Source organism: Rattus norvegicus, chromosome 6 (genome assembly GCF_021556685.1).
Source record: "Rattus norvegicus strain SHRSP/BbbUtx chromosome 6, alternate assembly SHRSP_T2T, whole genome shotgun sequence".
NCBI classification, from domain to species: Eukaryota; Metazoa; Chordata; class Mammalia; order Rodentia; family Muridae; genus Rattus; species Rattus norvegicus.
Window position 1 is genome coordinate 120,512,153 of NC_141539.1, and position 16,946 is coordinate 120,529,098.

The 16,946-nt window shown below is 36.9% G+C and overlaps 2 long non-coding RNA genes across 4 annotated transcripts in view; one reads left to right on the plus strand and one right to left on the minus strand.

The window, feature by feature from the left end:
* Positions 1-1,291: 1,291 nt before the first annotated feature.
* Positions 1,292-16,946, plus strand: part of LOC102549466 (uncharacterized) — an 86,267-nt gene continuing 70,612 nt past the window's right edge. Inside the window, exons 1-2 of one of the 2 annotated variants that reach the window (XR_015622531.1) lie at positions 6,327-6,428; positions 8,707-8,773. This is a non-coding gene — a long non-coding RNA (uncharacterized LOC102549466). Of the gene's footprint in view, positions 1,425-6,326; positions 6,429-8,706; positions 8,774-16,946 lie in introns of those variants that run through there. The other variant, XR_015622529.1, reaches the window with a different exon arrangement.
* The window catches only part of LOC102549614 (uncharacterized), a 41,383-nt gene continuing 30,537 nt past the window's right edge, over positions 6,101-16,946 (minus strand). Inside the window, exons 3-4 of one of the 2 annotated variants that reach the window (XR_015622534.1) lie at positions 11,094-11,193; positions 8,030-8,342 (exon numbers count right to left, since the gene is read on the minus strand). This is a non-coding gene — a long non-coding RNA (uncharacterized LOC102549614). Of the gene's footprint in view, positions 8,343-11,093; positions 11,194-16,946 lie in introns of both variants that reach the window. The other variant, XR_015622535.1, reaches the window with a different exon arrangement.

Here is a 16,946-nt window from a genome sequence, read left to right on the forward strand (position 1 = left end):
GGTTGTAGTATTATTCTCACCCATTTCAGACTTTCTTTTTTTAAAGATTTATTTATTTACTTAATGTATATAAACACTGTAGCTGTCTTCAGACACACCCAACCCCATTACAGATGGTTGTGAGCCACCATGTGGTTGCTGGGAATTGAACTCAGGACCTCGGGAAGAGCAGTCGGTGCTCTTAACCTCTGAGCCATCTCTCCAGCCCCATTTCAGACTTTCTTAAAGACATAAATAAATAGGTAGGTATATAGGTAGGTAGGTAGATAGATGATTGATAGGCAAATAGATAGATAGATAGATAGATAGATAGATAGATACATAGATAGATAGATAGATAGATAGATAGATACATAGATAGATGATATATGGACAGAGCCAAATATGAATTACTCCTTTCTGTTAATTTATTTATAAAAATGTATAGAATTAATAGTTTTTATTTTTAAAGATATTTTTTGAAAATGCTTAAACAGCATACTAGGAAAATAGATATTTTTAAAAAAAAATAAACAGCATTTTTGATATCTGAAACAACGCAGTGTATAAATGCTCCTCTTGGTACATAACAATAACAGTTAATCTAGTTGGAAATTTCAGTGTTAACATTTTAATTGCATTCGTATTTATAGCTAGACATGCAAAGTCACTTCAGTCTATTAAAATTCGTAGAGCAGACAAAGCGACCTGTGTGTGACCACGCACCTCCAGAGAGAAGAAGCTCCTTCTACTTTCCTTTCATCTTTCCTCATTTGTTCACTGGAAGCAGGTGTCATGTCTGTCACTTCTTGGCCCAGGAGACTGTGCTAATTAACTTATAAATTATGTCCATGTGGCCTTGCTTCTCTCCTGTGAACCAGTGATATTTGTTTTTTATGCTGTTCTGAACAGGGTTAAAAAGGGGCCACCAGTTCTGCATAAACACCGACCTAATTGTTTGAACACTGTAGAGCTTGTACTGTGTTTCTTTTAATTCCCTACTGCTGTTTGCTATACCCGAGGGCCCATGTGTACTCACTGAATGATCTGAATAGTCAAGGGAGATCTCTCTGAATACATCATCTAGGCCAGTTGAGGAGGCAAAGAGGTCAGCTTCATGACCATTAGAAACATGAAGACGAAGGAGCTGGAGAGAAGAAACTTAGCTCTGATTTTGGGCTTTAGTCACCAAACTTTGTCTACCCTTTGGACCTTCAACACTTGAGTCTCAATTGCGTAACAGGAAACATAGGCACGATTTCAAGATTAACAATTAATATGTAAGAATCATTAACATGTTTCATTTTAACAGGAACAGATGTCAATCATGGCCATGAGAAAGGGGAAAGTAGAATTTAAGTTAATTCTATTTTCTGATCTATCCCTGGCAAGATTCATTTATAAACTTTAATGAAGTACTCAAGTCAACTCCCTGACTGCAATCGGTAAGTAGTCCATACAGATGGCCGCTGACTCTGGGAAGTTGGTCTCCTGGGGTAAAGAAAGTAAGACATACATAAGACGTACATAGACTTGCTTTGGAATGTATGAAGCTTGGTTGCTTTCTCCAAAATCTCTCAGTGCCAATACATGGTCAGAAAAAGGACTACTGAAATTCCAGTGAAAGGCGAAAACTGAATCTTCTACAATGTGGCTTTTTATTGTAACTTGCAAACAGTTCCTAGAAGTTGATATCCTACAGTGTAAGATTCAAATTGGAAAACTTAACTTTAAATGGGACAACTAGAGTTGTTCTGTAGCATAAAAATAGAGTTTATGGGGATTTTGTTTGAACGTATTTTTATTGATTATTTATGTATTTCATCTCATGCACCCAATATTACTCTCACTTTTCACTTCTCCCAAGTCAGTTTCCTCAGCCTTGTGACCACCCCACACCTACAAAAAAGAAGGAGCAGGAGGAGGAAAAGGAGGAGGAATGGGGAGAAGGAGGAGAAGAAGAAGGAGAAGGAAGGAGAAGGAGGAGGAAGAGGAGAGGGAGGAGGAGGAGGAGAAGGAGGAGGAGGAGTAGGAGGAGGAGGAGGAATCAGAAGAAACTAGCATAATTTGTCTTGTCCACATATTCAATGGACCATGGTCACACTCCCAGAGTCCCACATTTAAAGTAAATCGAGTCCTTAACATGTCCTTTGTACTACCCAAAGCATGACCATGAATATCCCAGAAATATTACTGATAGTTGAAATACAAAGTTTCTAAAAACCTACATAAATCTGCCTGGATTTAATTTTAACTTACATAAGAAGCAATTGTTTCTGCTTCTTTGATAATTCTCAGTGCTTTTTAAATGAATCGTATTGATACCAAAACAAAGCAAATAACACAAAAAACATGAAGTCTCTTTTGGGTTGGATATCTACTCTAGCACGTGTTCTGGTCTGGAACATGGTTGATTTACCTAGTGGCATTCTGTCGGAGAAAACTGATTTTAAATAAAATTTTAATTTTTTAAAAATTTATAATGTATGTATGTATCCCCCAAATACAAACAAAGTAAATATAAGGAAATTTCACTAGACAAAAATCTGAGTTTGGTCAGAAGGATAGTCTAAGGACAATTATAGACAACTTATAAAGATGAACAATTATGTTCTTTTCAAATTGGGAATAATAATAATTCCACATTTGTTTATTTATTCTGAGAAATGAATATAATACCCTATTTCAGATTTAAGGAATATAGATATGAAATTGTAGCAAATCACTGCTAAACAATCAATGCTGTAGAATTTTCTTCAAATTACATAATTTAACCTGATGAAAATAGACCCATTCTGAGAACTTCTCACTTTTAGACACTTAAAATGCACAATATTTTTATTCCTGTTTCTCTACTGTAAAGACTGTTCATCATTTTGAGTAAATGACCTCATGATCATGATGAATTAATGCTAAATGAGGCTACCAGGTTTGGTTGCCAATAATAGCCAGAGCGCATTAAATTAGTCTCATTGCAAAAACTATGGAAAGCTAAGTGTTCTAAGTATTTTAATATACTTATGACACTGAAAGCATGATATTGAATCTACTTAAATTATTTGACTTGGTATTTTATCCCAATGATGATACTTATGATGAAATATGAAATGTTAGTGTCGCTCCCAGATTATAAGCATTTCAAAATGGACAGTTTATAAAATGAACCGAAATCTCAAACACCTTAAATGCATTTCCATTATGAAAATATCAATATAAACTGGGAGAAGATCATAAATTATTAAATATTCAGGTAAAGTGCCACTTACTGTCAAAGGGTGAATTCATTGACTTGAAAATGCTTTTAAGTAGACTTTTACTACAGCCATTAGTTATCATTTAGGAGTGATGCTGCATTTACCAGATTATCAAAGGAAGCTACTAGTGATGGGAGAACAAAAAATCAAATTTAATCTGTAATTTAAAAAATGTTTCTGCAGTGGGAGACAAGCACATAGGTGGTGGGATCATGAAAGAGAAAGAGGAAGGCAAATTGGAGGGCAGATGTAAGATGAAGAGAAGCTGAACTGTTTGTGGGTTATGTGCTATGAAATGAGGTGGAGCGAAAGACGGGCAGTTGCTATTCTTGCTCCTTGGGAAATGGTGGATTATACTTTCCATCAATAGAGCCAAGAACTAACCAACACCAGTGCCAGGAGGCCTATTCCTTCTTCCTTGGAAACACACTTAATTACTGGGTGAGTTGCTTTGACTCTCAGAGCTGAATCCTCACCCAGGAATAAGAGTGGTCCTGGTAGAGTGGAGAACTGCGATGAGTCGACATGTCCTGCTTGCTTAGTACTCATCATTTACCAATCTCTCTAGTTAGTTGTGATGGTGGATCAACAGTGAGACTGCCCAACTCTATGTTGAATTATAGTTTTTTCTGTGCTGTGTTTAACTTTGGCCAGAGACGTATTTTCCTTGGGGACTTCAGGTTGGACAAATATTTAACCACCCTACCTTTCAAAAAAAGATGCTTATGGTGCCACTATAATGAGAACTTACGTAAACGAGAGATGGGAGAGAAAGAGAAGCAGAACAGCTTGTGCACTATGAAGAGAGGTGGACCTGGAGACAGGAGAGTGGTGAGAAGCAGCCTGATGTGAATAGCGTGCACTGCCACTTGAGACCATTGTCAGCTGTCAGCCCATCCTGCAGCCAATGGCCATGTCTTTGTCTGGGTCCATGGTCCTGAAGAGCAGAAGGTGTTGACTTCCATGGCCCATGATTCTATCAAAGGCCATAAATAGCTCTTGTCTGTGCTGTTCCCTGGGATGCTGTAGACGTTCAAAACTAAGCAAAGGTGGCTCCATTCCTCATGTGGGAATACTGTCCTGGACAGCAAAAGATCTGTCTCCGTGCACTGCTGGCACTGAGCATCTACAAGGTATCTGGGCAGCACTGTTGAGCTGTCTTGGTGGCATGAGTGCTGAGAGGGATGAGTAATCCACAAAGGCTAAAGAATGGGAGAACTGACCCTGACCTAAGGATAGGAGAGTTGGTCCCACCCTTGCTGACTTCTGGAAACAGGAACACTGGTCCTGCCCACAATTTAGGCAAAGAGGGACAATGGGTCCTGGTGGCATAGGTGTAGGAGAGCTGATGGTCAGAGTAATTTAGCAACCACCATGGCCCAGATCCAAGACTTTGAGTTAGCCCACCCCAACACATAATCAATCTATGAAATTTTGGAGTATGTGAAGGGGTCAGTCCTATTAGACTAAAGCTACAGGATCTCCATGGCATAGGGTAAGAGCAGGTGTCTGAGAAGAGTCCTGGTGAGAATTCAATACTGAAAAGCTGAAGCCATTGAACCAACAGCATCTGACTCATTGCAATGAGCATTTGCTAGTGAAGCTGCTTGGACAGAAGGGTATATTAGGTGATACTCTGTGACACTCTGCAGCTTCCACAGAGAGAAGTTTATTTGTTTGTGGTTTTGTTTTGTGTTTTTATGGAGTGGATGCAAGGGTAGAGGGTAAATATGGAGGGATGTGGGGTGAGATTGAGGTGTATAATGTGAAATTCACAATCAATAAAAATAAAATAATTAAAAATATGCTTCTTGAAGGAAGCAAATAGAAAAAATAAAATGCTTAGATAAAAATTGGATGTGGGTATGGAAAATAATTCAAGATTAGATGCTTGACAGACAAATTTTCAGCAGTAAATGGTTGAGATTTCAAATGCAGGTGAGAGAGATACTCTGGATCTATTATTTTTGTCTTTCACCTGAAATGACCACTTTTGTTTTGCCTTCTTTGTTCAAGCAGCAATGATAATGGACAGCTTTTGCCATCATCTTCATGACTGATGGTGCCACTCGTGATATAGTGGAATAGAATGGAGGCCCAGGGAACAAGTCTTCACCCAGTCACTATTGTGACAGAAGACTTGATGTTCCATACAGTGATCCCTATTCCTACTGCTTGGGCAGCCATGGTAAGGCAAGGAAGAAAGGACAGACACATGCCATTTTGGCTGTTTGCAGTCTGGTGGAATGGTACTGAATATACAATACAAAAACTTAGTGAGCTTATTATGGATAATGTAAGGCAGGAATGTCTAGCTAGTCTCAGGTAAAGGCCTCTGTAGGCAAGAAATCCCTATGCTGTGAACATCCAGATAAAGTAGACTTAGTTGCTAGTCTTTGCACATGCAGATCAATTATTTGCAAATACTTATCTTTTCCATGTTGTCAACATTCATATTCTCCCACAAGAAGGCTGTTATATCCTTCTGAGCCTCACCCCAGTGAGGAAGAAGGGCATGTACATGAAGAAAGAAGGAGGAGGAAGAGGAGGAGGAGGAGGAGGAGGAGGAGGAGGAGGAGGAGGAGGAGGAGGAGGAGGAGGAGGAGAAGGAAGAACAAGAAGAACAAGAACAAGAAGAACAAGAACAAGAACAGGAAGAAAAAGAACAAGAAGAACAAGAAGAACAAGAACAAGAAGAAGAGGAGGAGGAGGTGGAGTAAGAAAGAAAGAAAGAGAGAGAGAGAGAAAGAAAGAAAGAAGGAAAGGAAGAAAGAAAGAGAGAGAGGAAGAGAGACAGACAGACAGACACATTTGCTGGTGAATTTATTCTCTCTTTACACATGCATGCAGGGTTTTTCCACTTCTTATAGTAGCATATACCTTTATTTTTATAAATATCTGAAAAAACAACAATAAAAAGTCAATTCATCATTTGTTCCATAAGCAGATGTCACCTGTCTAAAAACCAGAGATAAATTTTACTTGTGAAAAGGAGTGAGGAACAGAGTAAAGTAGCCCTTAGTCCTTGGCAGCAGAAATCTAGGTGGCCTAAAACTGGCCAGTGAAGCTAATGAGGTCCCTGTGCTCCTCCAGGTGCTACTGCTATTTCTTCTTGGAGGGCTTCTTCAAAGATACCCAGAGAGAATTCAATATGAACCATCTCCAAGTGACTATGTAAAGCTACATGGGACACAGGTAAAAACAATTACCCTGTGGCCTATTTTAGAGGATACTCTGCTTGGGCTGAATTCAGCAAAATACTAAGAATACTGGAAAGATAAACATCTAGTCAGAACACAAAATGTTTTGTGTTTGTTCTATTATAGCCTTGATAACAACTAGATACTGGCTATGGATATGCTGCTCTGGGCTTCTCAAGAAAAGCTTGGCATCTAGACCTCAAAATTGCTATGGTGGTCTAATCAGAGAAAAGTATTTTTTTTTAAATTGAGTGTTCTTATAAAGATACCGGAATGTTTTACACACCTTGAATTCTCTTTCCCAACTTAATTTCCCTAGATTGCAAAGCAAGAGAGATCTATATAGAATAGTCCTCGCACGTGGATGTGATGGTCTCAGCTCTGAGGATGCTTGTGAATTGATAGGAATTCTTATAGTACTGCTCATATGAGGTTTATATTGTACTCAAAATGAACCCCTGTAAGGGTGGATATCACAACATTTGTGTGAAGCATTGCAGCTTAAATCTTCATGAAAAATTAAGCACAAAGCTCGATTGTAATTGGTTCACATTATTTTCTACCGCTTCCCACAGTACACAAAATGTCCACGATGCCCTCTGAAATCTTTTGTAATGCAGGATCATCCTCTTCATCGTAAGCAGTCTTTCTTGTCATTGTTCTTCTTCCCACTGAACCATCTTTCTTTCCCCACTAAATACTGGTTTTGATGTCCTTTACAATAAAAATTAAATCAGAAGGCATAGGCAGTAAGTTCTTGATAGATTTGTACTCTCTGTGTCTTTTTATATCTCTAAGATGAAATGGGCCACGTGACATTCATTTCCTGAATTAAAAGGATCACCTGTAATTGAGAGGCCAATTCAATCTAAATCCAGTAGAATAAACTGAGTGTGTCTTAGATAGTTCTTGATGTCTTCCCCTCAAAATCAGTTAAATCATTTCTGTACTTTTCAGTGCAGAGTTTGTAGTAAGGAGAATTTTAAAGTTATTCTCTTCACGTTAACGTGGTTATGGGAAGCCCTGTGCAGTAGTTACCTTTGGAACTAAAGAGGTTGTACCCATGACTCATATCTGCTCCTGTGTTTGGAATAGTAGCGTGTGTATGGCATGAGGGCTTTCATGTGGTTATCTACAAGCAAGTGTTGAAATCCACTGCTTTGGTTTGCTTGGACAATTGACATGGAAACACTTAGGCACAAACTGGACAAGGATTATACAGAGAACCATGTGATGAATTGAGACTGGGGCATTTCTCTGACTTATGAGCATGATAAGTATGCTGATTATTGTGGCTCACTTTCCGTTTGTAGAATGATTTATAGTGTATTAATATAGTGACCTAACCTCAGCCATTGTGAGTTTGTTAGAACATAGTTGGTACCAAGAGCCACTTTATGATATATTCAGCCTCCAATTCCCACATCCCGATGCACTTGATAGGCTCGAGTCCTTTAGATTTTCGTTTCTGAATTTTACTCTCTTTAGTGGGTTCATGTCTGAAAGACAGGAAAAGCTGAAACCCGAAACCCTGCCCTGTGCACTGTGTTCTCTCCTTTCTTTAGCTAGGAGAGGAAGCTGGAAACTTCGGTAACACCATGTTTCAATTATTTTTATTTCTGACCACATGGGTAGAGACTAGTTACCACCGTTAGACAGGATGTCATTGTATCTCCGTGGTAGGCGCCTGGTGATCTTCAAAGAAAAAGACTTCCATTCTTTGACTATTCAGCAAACCTTAGCCCCACACATGCAGGGAACGCCACAGAGGGATTCGTACCAGCTGACAACTTTTGAATGAAACTTCTTCACCTCGAAGAACAAAAACCACCACCCTCTGTGAATTCGCACAGCTCTTCCTTCTCATGTGATGAAAGCTGTTGATCCACTGGTCTGTGCTTTAAAATGCCTATGGTCAAAAGTAGTTTAGAATTCAGAATGTAGATTTTATGTATTACATAATATCCCAAAGAGATCTTGCCAGACCACAGTGAAATATATTAATCATTCCACAGAAGGATACATATTCATATTAAGGGGTACAGCCAGAGTTTTAAAAACATAGTGATATCATTTGCAGTAGTCTATACAATTAGTTCAAGCTACATCAGCTTTTGCCCTTACCTGTACTCTATATGTTTCTGTATTAAAATTCTTAAATTTTAAGAAAGACATTGTAGTCTGTATATTGTATGCTTTTAATAAATATATAGAGATATTGAAATTACGGATTAAATGGACAAGTGAATGAATGCCTTTTTTTTTTCCTTTAGAGGGTAGAAAACCAGGAAGATGTAATATATTTTCACTGCCAAGGTGGGAACATTTAACCTGTTCCTGGTAAGAATTTCCCAATTGGCTATCTAATAAGAAGTAATCTGCCTTAGATGCATATACACACAAGCCATATTAAACAGACTTAGCAGGTTCTAATTGTATAATTATGTATTATATATGCAAAAGTAAAAGTATTGACTATCAAGTTGAGAGGTCATGATGGGGTAAAGAAGGGTTTTAAGGAAAACAGGGAAGAGAGGATGTGATATAATTATATAACCATTAATATGCCTAATAAAAAAACAGGATATCTGTATGTATAAGCTGACTCTTAACAGGCAGCTATGCCAAATGTTGCAACACAATTTCCTATCCCATTGCTTTGTACAGCAACTGAACCTAGGGTATTTTCTTATCTCCAAGTTTTATATCAGAGTATCTATATTCTCAGTTAGATGCACACTTTCTCTTACAGATTTGATAACCCTTAAATGCTTATTACTTTTGCAGCAAGAAAAACTAGATTTGTTGAAAAGCAAGTATACATAAGTGCAAGCTAATCTTCCGTAGGAGCAACTCGAATTTAAAGACAATTTTCGGTATTTATTTTTTAGAAGTATCTTTGATTTACAAAGACTGTATGTTGCAATTTCTTAGCAAATAAAATGAGGAACATCTTGTATGCTTAAGTATTTGTTATACTCTAGATATTTATTTTATTGTATATTTCGCATAATTTTTGAGTAAGACTGAAATAAGAAGAGAGTAGCAAGGCCAAAGACCTAATGATGCTCTGCTATACTTGTAGACCAGGGTCCTAACATGATGAGCATCATAGAGGCTTCATCCAGAGACCCACTGCCAAACATTATGTGAAACTTGGAGAATCCTGTGGAAGTGGGGGAGGAAGGATTGTAGTAGTCAGAAGGATTAAGGACACCACAAGAAAACCCATAGAATCAACTAACCAGAGCTCACAGAGATTGAACTGAAAATTAGGGAGTCTGTATGGGTCTGACTTGGATTCTCTGCATATGTTATAGTTGTGTAGCTTGGTGTTCCTGTGGGAACAGTGGGATCTGGGGCTGTCTCTGAGTCTTTTGCCTGATTTGGGGACACTTTTCCTCCTACTTGTTTGCCTTGTTCAGCCTTAATAGGAGGGGATATGCCTGATCTTATATGATACGTTTGGCTGATATCCCTCGGGGGGTGTCTTTTTCTAAATGGAAGAGAGTGGGTCTCGGGGAGAGCAGAGGTTGGTAGAAGGGACGAAGAGGAGAAGGACTGGAAACTGTAGTAGAAATATAATATATGAAAAAAGATTACATTAAAAATTAAAACCTGAAAAATATTAGAAAAGTAACTGTTTTCACTTATAAACATCTTAAAATGTGTCTTTGCCATTTAGCGGGGGTTTGCACTAAAGCATTGTCTCTCTTTTATAATACATAAAGTCATAGGCATTCAGTGTATGTAAGTTCTATGGAAGAGAAGTGAACACTCTCCAATGTTCACATTGCCAAGCCACATGAAAGGCATCTTCTTTCTCACTAGCCAGCATGGTTCAGCATTCCCTGGTCTGCCAAGATTAACAGAGGTGCAAAAGGCATGTACTTAATACTGGAACTATTTATTAAGGAGGAGGGTGGAGAAAGACAAGTTCTGGGAAGATAGTCAAGAAGAGGAAGGAATGAAATATGTGGGTTTTTTTCCCTACAGGGAAGAAAACAAAGATTAGTTAAACCCATTAAGAATTCTACCATAATAATTGTAGATTTTATTGATATGGCTACTAATGGGACACACGAATAAAATATTCATGAGGACTGTAGGGATCAGTAGTATGGGTACTTAAATTTTTTCCAAATAGAAAAATAATCACTTTGGCTGCTACATTTCACTAAATGACTTAATCAAAGCTTGAAAATGAATCCATTGGCTAAACTTCTTGTTTTCAGAAAACACACCCATTTATTACTACACAGATTAATCTCCATATATGGAATATGAAAGAGAGATTAACTATGTAATTTACCTTGACAACTAGCAAAATGAAATTTTGTTCAGAAGAAGGAAACTTCCTTAAGAACATGAAAGCATCTAGACCTTAGATCTTATATATGACCCTTGTAGGATTTGTAGGTAAAGGCTGATTAATAATAACTATGATCACATTAGCTGTAGTAGGTCAAGGGCCACTATATCATAACTACCTAGTTTCTGGTGCATTACTATGGATATCAGAGCTAATCATGCTCAAAAGGGAATGGTCCAAAATAAAAAGCAGACCTCCACCAAACAAGAGCATAGCATGTTTTTATTTTCTGTGATTAAATAATTAAATATGACTTCTAAGCTTTGAGGGCTCTCAAAATTCTCATACCTTTAGATGTGGATTGTAGACGTCTTTGGTGGTAAGTTGACCGATTGTTAGTCACTGAGAACTAGGAGAGCTTGAGTTGTTACAAATGAATTCAGAAGAGCTGAAAAAGGATACAGTGGTAAAGTGCTTGGCTGATGTACACAGGGTCATGGATTTCACCTCCAGCTCTCAAAAGACAAATTCATGCTTAGAAGAAAGCATGAATGTCTAGGCAAGAAAGGAAAGTCCAGACACATATTGATCACTGACTGGGTTCTTTTGGGTCCTACTATTTTAAAGGAGAAAAAACAGCAACTTATAGACAGAGTTAGCTTCCCATTCTATTAAAGAACAATTGGTACTTTGTCTACTTCCCACCTTATTCCAGACACTATGATAGGTCCCAGTGCTAACTTCTTGAATATGTCAAGCAATCAGATCATCAAGGAGATGAAAATAGCGTTCATAGTCAGGAAAAAACCCGCATAGGTAGCTCCTTGCTGCAAATACAGGCCAGGAAAACTAGAATAGGATGATTTTCTCCTCAGTCACAGCAGGGATATTATCTAAGAGGGAAGTCAAAATGATGCAAATGTGATTGGCTGCTGAATGAAAAAGACTTACAAAGAGGCTTCACAGGAGCTGGGGACCTGGGTCTTAATGAACTCCTGGCAGAGGCTGTGTGGCAGATGAGAAAAAAAAAAAAAAAACAGCAATCCTGCTGCTCAGGTATTTACCTGGGCCTTAAGGCCCACAAACACAAAGAAGTGTGTCATTTTCTACAGATTCTTCTAGTTCTTCACTACAGACTGGAAACACCTCCCCTGGAAGGCAGATTCTTGTGGGAAGTCTCTATCAGTGCTTCCATGGCTTCTGAGGACTTGATATCCCTTTCTTGTTTTTTTTAACAGAAGAGCAGGTACTGAGCACAGGTCTTGAGAGCAGGTGCGCTGAAAACCAGTCATTTAGAAGAAAGGAAACATTGAGACAGGAGGTAGTCATTTTACCCAAAAGTGGTATGGCGTGCTGTCTGCCTTTCTCTGTCAAGCTGAAGGGAGCCACTGAATATGAGTAACATTCTTTTAGTGGAGTCCAGGGGTGTCACCTAAGATTTTGCAGTGCACAGGACAGCCCCTCCCAGCTCAGACTTACAACTAGGCTTCCAGGATGGTACAAGGTGGAAAGACTTGTGAATAGTTGTATTTTATAAGTGAGTCTCAGAGTCTCCCTGAAGTCGAGTCGTGCGCTGTGTAAAACATAGCATAAATGCTTGGCCACTTGGCTCTACTTCTAGCAGAAGCCCTGGTAATTAGGACTCCCAGGTTGGCTGACAATAGTTCAAAGGATTCTGGTTTCTAATTCAGAGTTTTCAGCATTTTTTAAGAGCAGAAAATTTATTTTATTTTAATTAAACATCTCCATATATTGAGCCTTGTGTCTTATTTTAAAGAGCACTCAGAGTGAAGTCAAAGGGATGCTTGTAAACATCCAACGGAGGTAAATTGGAACAGGATCTAAGTTATTTACAGGAAGGAGGGAAAGTACATTCATATGCTACAGATTGAACTTTTCTCAAACTTAACAAAAATTAATGGAGAGAAATAAATCCCACTATCTTCACATGATAAGAGTATGGAATGTTGACTCGAAGTCAATTCTGTATTTTTTTTTCCTCTGAAAACTCAGAAGCATCCTATCACTCCCTCCTTATCTCTTTCCATTTGGCACTCTGTGCAGAAAAGATAAATTTACCACCATTTCCCATCATCGGAGCTTGCATGGCTGGTCTTCCTTGGGCTCTGTGTAGCCCAAACTGCATGAGTCAGCACTTCTTAAAATGTTGTGTTTTAACAAAATTGTACTATTAGAAGTTTCAGAAGATTTTAGCTCATGACATTAATTCTCTGATTTGGGTTGATATTGCACTTTCTGTTACATTAAAATCATTACATCTGAAACCATTCCTTCTTCAAGGCAGAAGCAATATGTATAGAACATATGTACATATATTTTCCTATTTCCTGGCCTTTCATACTCCAAGCCCCTCTGAAATAACTATAGTTGAATTAAGGACACTGAGTGACTCTTCTTTCACATCCAGAGGTAGTTCCTGAATGTTCTCAAGGCTTCTTGCTTTGAAGAATATAAATGAACTACATTTTATAGTCTTAGTTCAGCTTTCATATTGATCATTCACTTAACATTTCGAAGATAACTAATAATATATACCTTTTTGATAAGTTATTATACATTTGTACTGCTATTGTACATTTCAACCCAAACAGCCAAAGCATAATAAATCTAGAAAAGATAAAGAGATGATTATCTATTTAAAATGCAGATATCAATTTTAAAATATGTCTTTATGTACTATCTACAAAAGTATTAAAAGTCTTCTCTTAAATGAACATCATTATGTATTAAAACTGTGAAATTTGCAACTGCATGTAAAATTGCTATCTTGTTAGAATTTGCCAGAAGCTATAACAAAGGTATAGATAAATCCTTTATAAAACACATTATGATTATTTTGACTACAAATTCTACAACACATTTGATATGTATGGAACATATATTTAGCTGTTAATAGAGTTGAAAGTACTCGACTATCTCAGGTACAATTCTTTACATTAAGAAAATTGTTTTTTTCCTATTTTATTTGAAATATGTCCCTTTCTTTCCACCTCTAAGTTATTGTTATCCTGACTAATATTTTTTTTAGTATGTCTAGACCTAGATACCTAATAGACCATTGCAACTACTTGAGGTTTACATGTAGTAGCATTCAAATATTTATTTTACATAAAATAACCTAAAGAAACATTCATTGTTGGGATTTCAGTGCCAAATCTGATATTTGTTTTTGTAAAAACCTTGAAAGTAGAACAAAATGTTCAGCAAATATTTAGAGCACAATTAAATAATTTGTGAAATGTGTTTTCTTAATTGAAAAGTAAATTCTGAGATTCTATATTCTACTAATCATTCCTTGTTTATATAATTTAAAATATTAAGCAGTGAACAGTGTATTATTATTTTAGGGTTTCAAAATATACAAATGTCACCTTGAAAATATCATGCTTAGTCACTTGCTAGCCCTTTATTTTATCATAGCATCCAGTGGATCACTCAGTTCCTTGGCTTTAAGTTAGGACCTTTTCAAGGCAAACACTAGATCTGCTTCAGAGGTATTGTTTCATCACACAGAAGTCATGATTACACTTCTATGTCTTCAGGTGTGAGAAGCATGGGGAGGGGGGAGGGGATAGGGGTTTCTAGGAGGGAAATCTAGGAAAGGGGATAACATTTGAAATGTAAATACATAAAATAGCCAATAATAAAAAGATAGCTAAGGAAATGCAAGACATACATTTTACATGGGTTAATCATTATTCATTATCCACAAAGCATTCTAAACAATTTTCTCATGGACATGTGTGGGAATAATTGTTATGAATTTGCATATTTAGATTATGAAGCTCTGGGGCATTATTTGAGAACTTTCACACCAGTGACTCTTAGTCAGTGTCAGAAACATTTCATTGAGATAAAATATGTTCTGTTGATCAGATTAAAAATAAATGCAGTAGATGAGAAAGAAATTGCCTCAGGCTAATGATAAGGCAAAGGTTTCAAACAAAAGTCTTATCTGAAACAAGATAGAGTACTGTAATCCTGTATCACAAATTATGTGACTTTAATAACAAAAAGGTATTCTTCTGCACAAGTGAATGAGAAATGAGATAGGAGCATCATCCTGGGCCTTCTTCTTGGATGTTGCTGCCCTTTGTGGCAAAGCTGTGAGAGAGTGAGCTCATCCCTTTTCTTGTAAATATGACAATCCTTTTTATGAAGATCTTACCTCAAAGATCTATCCACGAACCCTGAGATGCTACCACTTATGTGCCATCCTTTGATGGTTGGGTTTCAGCATGAATTTGAGGAAAAAAGAAACACTAACCTCATAGCAAATATAAGTAACTTACCATAGTACAAATAGAGATTTGAACTACACTGCCAATCTGTATCACAGACAGTGTTGATAGCAATGCCCAAGAGATGGAAGAGAATACTCATGAGGACAAAACGGACAGGAAGGGAAACAGAGGGCTTTGATACAACTAATACATGAAGGCAAGTCATATCATTGCAGATTCATAGGACCAAAAGGAACAATATATGGAGTATTTTGGGTATTTTGGAGATGAACATTTGAGGAAGGACCCTTTGGTAGATAGATGATCTAGATAGCAGGTTACAAACCAAAGTTATGGAAGAAAATGGCTTATCTCAAAACCCAATTTCTTTTCTGCAAACCAGCATATCTTGACAGTCTCCTGGAAGCAATATTAAATATTTATTTATGCATTCATATTTTTTTCATATTCTTGAGAATTTCATATGTGCATGTACTGTGGTTTGATCCCATTCTTACCCCTTTAGATCCTTTCCCCTCCCAACCTCCACTTTTTACCCTATAACTTCATATGCTGTCATTATGGCTACTGGGGGAAGGAAATTATGTTTCTTCAGATGATAGGTGGACCCTGAAAGGGAACCCATACTCCAGTGATGGACCTAGACACATGCAAGCACAGGAAGCACTAAGTAGCATCAGTGTTCCTTTTCTTTTTTGTTCTTAAGAGAGCTCAGCCCTTTTTTAAAGAGCTATAACTTATATATATATATATATATATATATATATATCCATTCAATTATTTGTCATTTTATTTACTGGAAATGACATTTGATTCTCTCCTTCAGCATATTTATAGTCTAAAAATCATTTTAGAAGTTATGGGCTGTCTACATCCTAATGATTAGATATTATTTTTCATAACTGTGGTTTATGATCCTAATATCTTCAACATATATAACACTGGATTAATATTATAGACAAATATAAAAACACTAGTGATTGTTCTGTTTTTACTTGTTAGAATGAATGCATGCATTATTTTACTTAATTATTCATCTGTGGAAGTTGAATAACTTCTTTTGAAATTCAGATAAAACATCTAGACTTATAGCTATTGAACAAATGAGTGAAAACTCTCAAAGATTATGTGTCATAGTCACCTTTCCATACTGTAAAAATTCTTATTTAAGATTGTATTTTGTTTAATGCATAGCCTCACTTATGATAAGGTATTTCTTTACTCTCTTCTTTTAATCTTTTTTGAGGGATTTACTCAGTTAGGAAGCATCTGCATTTAAAGTACAATTCAGCTGAGTAATTTATTCTATCAATCATGATTTAGATGGGATGGGAAACTGTACCATAACTTCAACAGAAAAGCTTGCATGTAAAATATTATTAGCTAAAATTATAGAATAATTATAAATTTTATGGGAAATATTAAAAATTAATTGAGGTAATAGGAAATCTACCCAGACAGGGACAAACTGGACGGTGTACATGGCACAAATCAATGTCTTCCACACTGTGATTAAAATTTTGGTGGTGGAGTTTTAGCTCATGGAATAGTGGGAATGCCAGCAAAATCAAAACTTACCGAGTTTCTAGGAAAGTAAAATGTAGTCTTTGAAAATGATAAGCAGCCAGAGGACACAGTTTTGAACTTATAGTTCTATACACCAGCAGGATGTTGTTTTGGTATTGTCTTCATAATCAACAGACTTTGATATTGACTCAAGCTAGTTGACATACTCATTATTTAAAGAACAAAGTTAATATAAAAACATTAAAGAAATCAAAACTCTACAAGTATACATGCAATCTAATCCAAAAGCTGTCTATCGTCATGGTTCGTCTTGACATGTTTTTGTGGAGATACTGAAGCTCATTCACAAATATAGTGACTACAATAGGCCTCCTGGTGTCCAGTAAAGGCAAAAGCAAAGTATGAACAA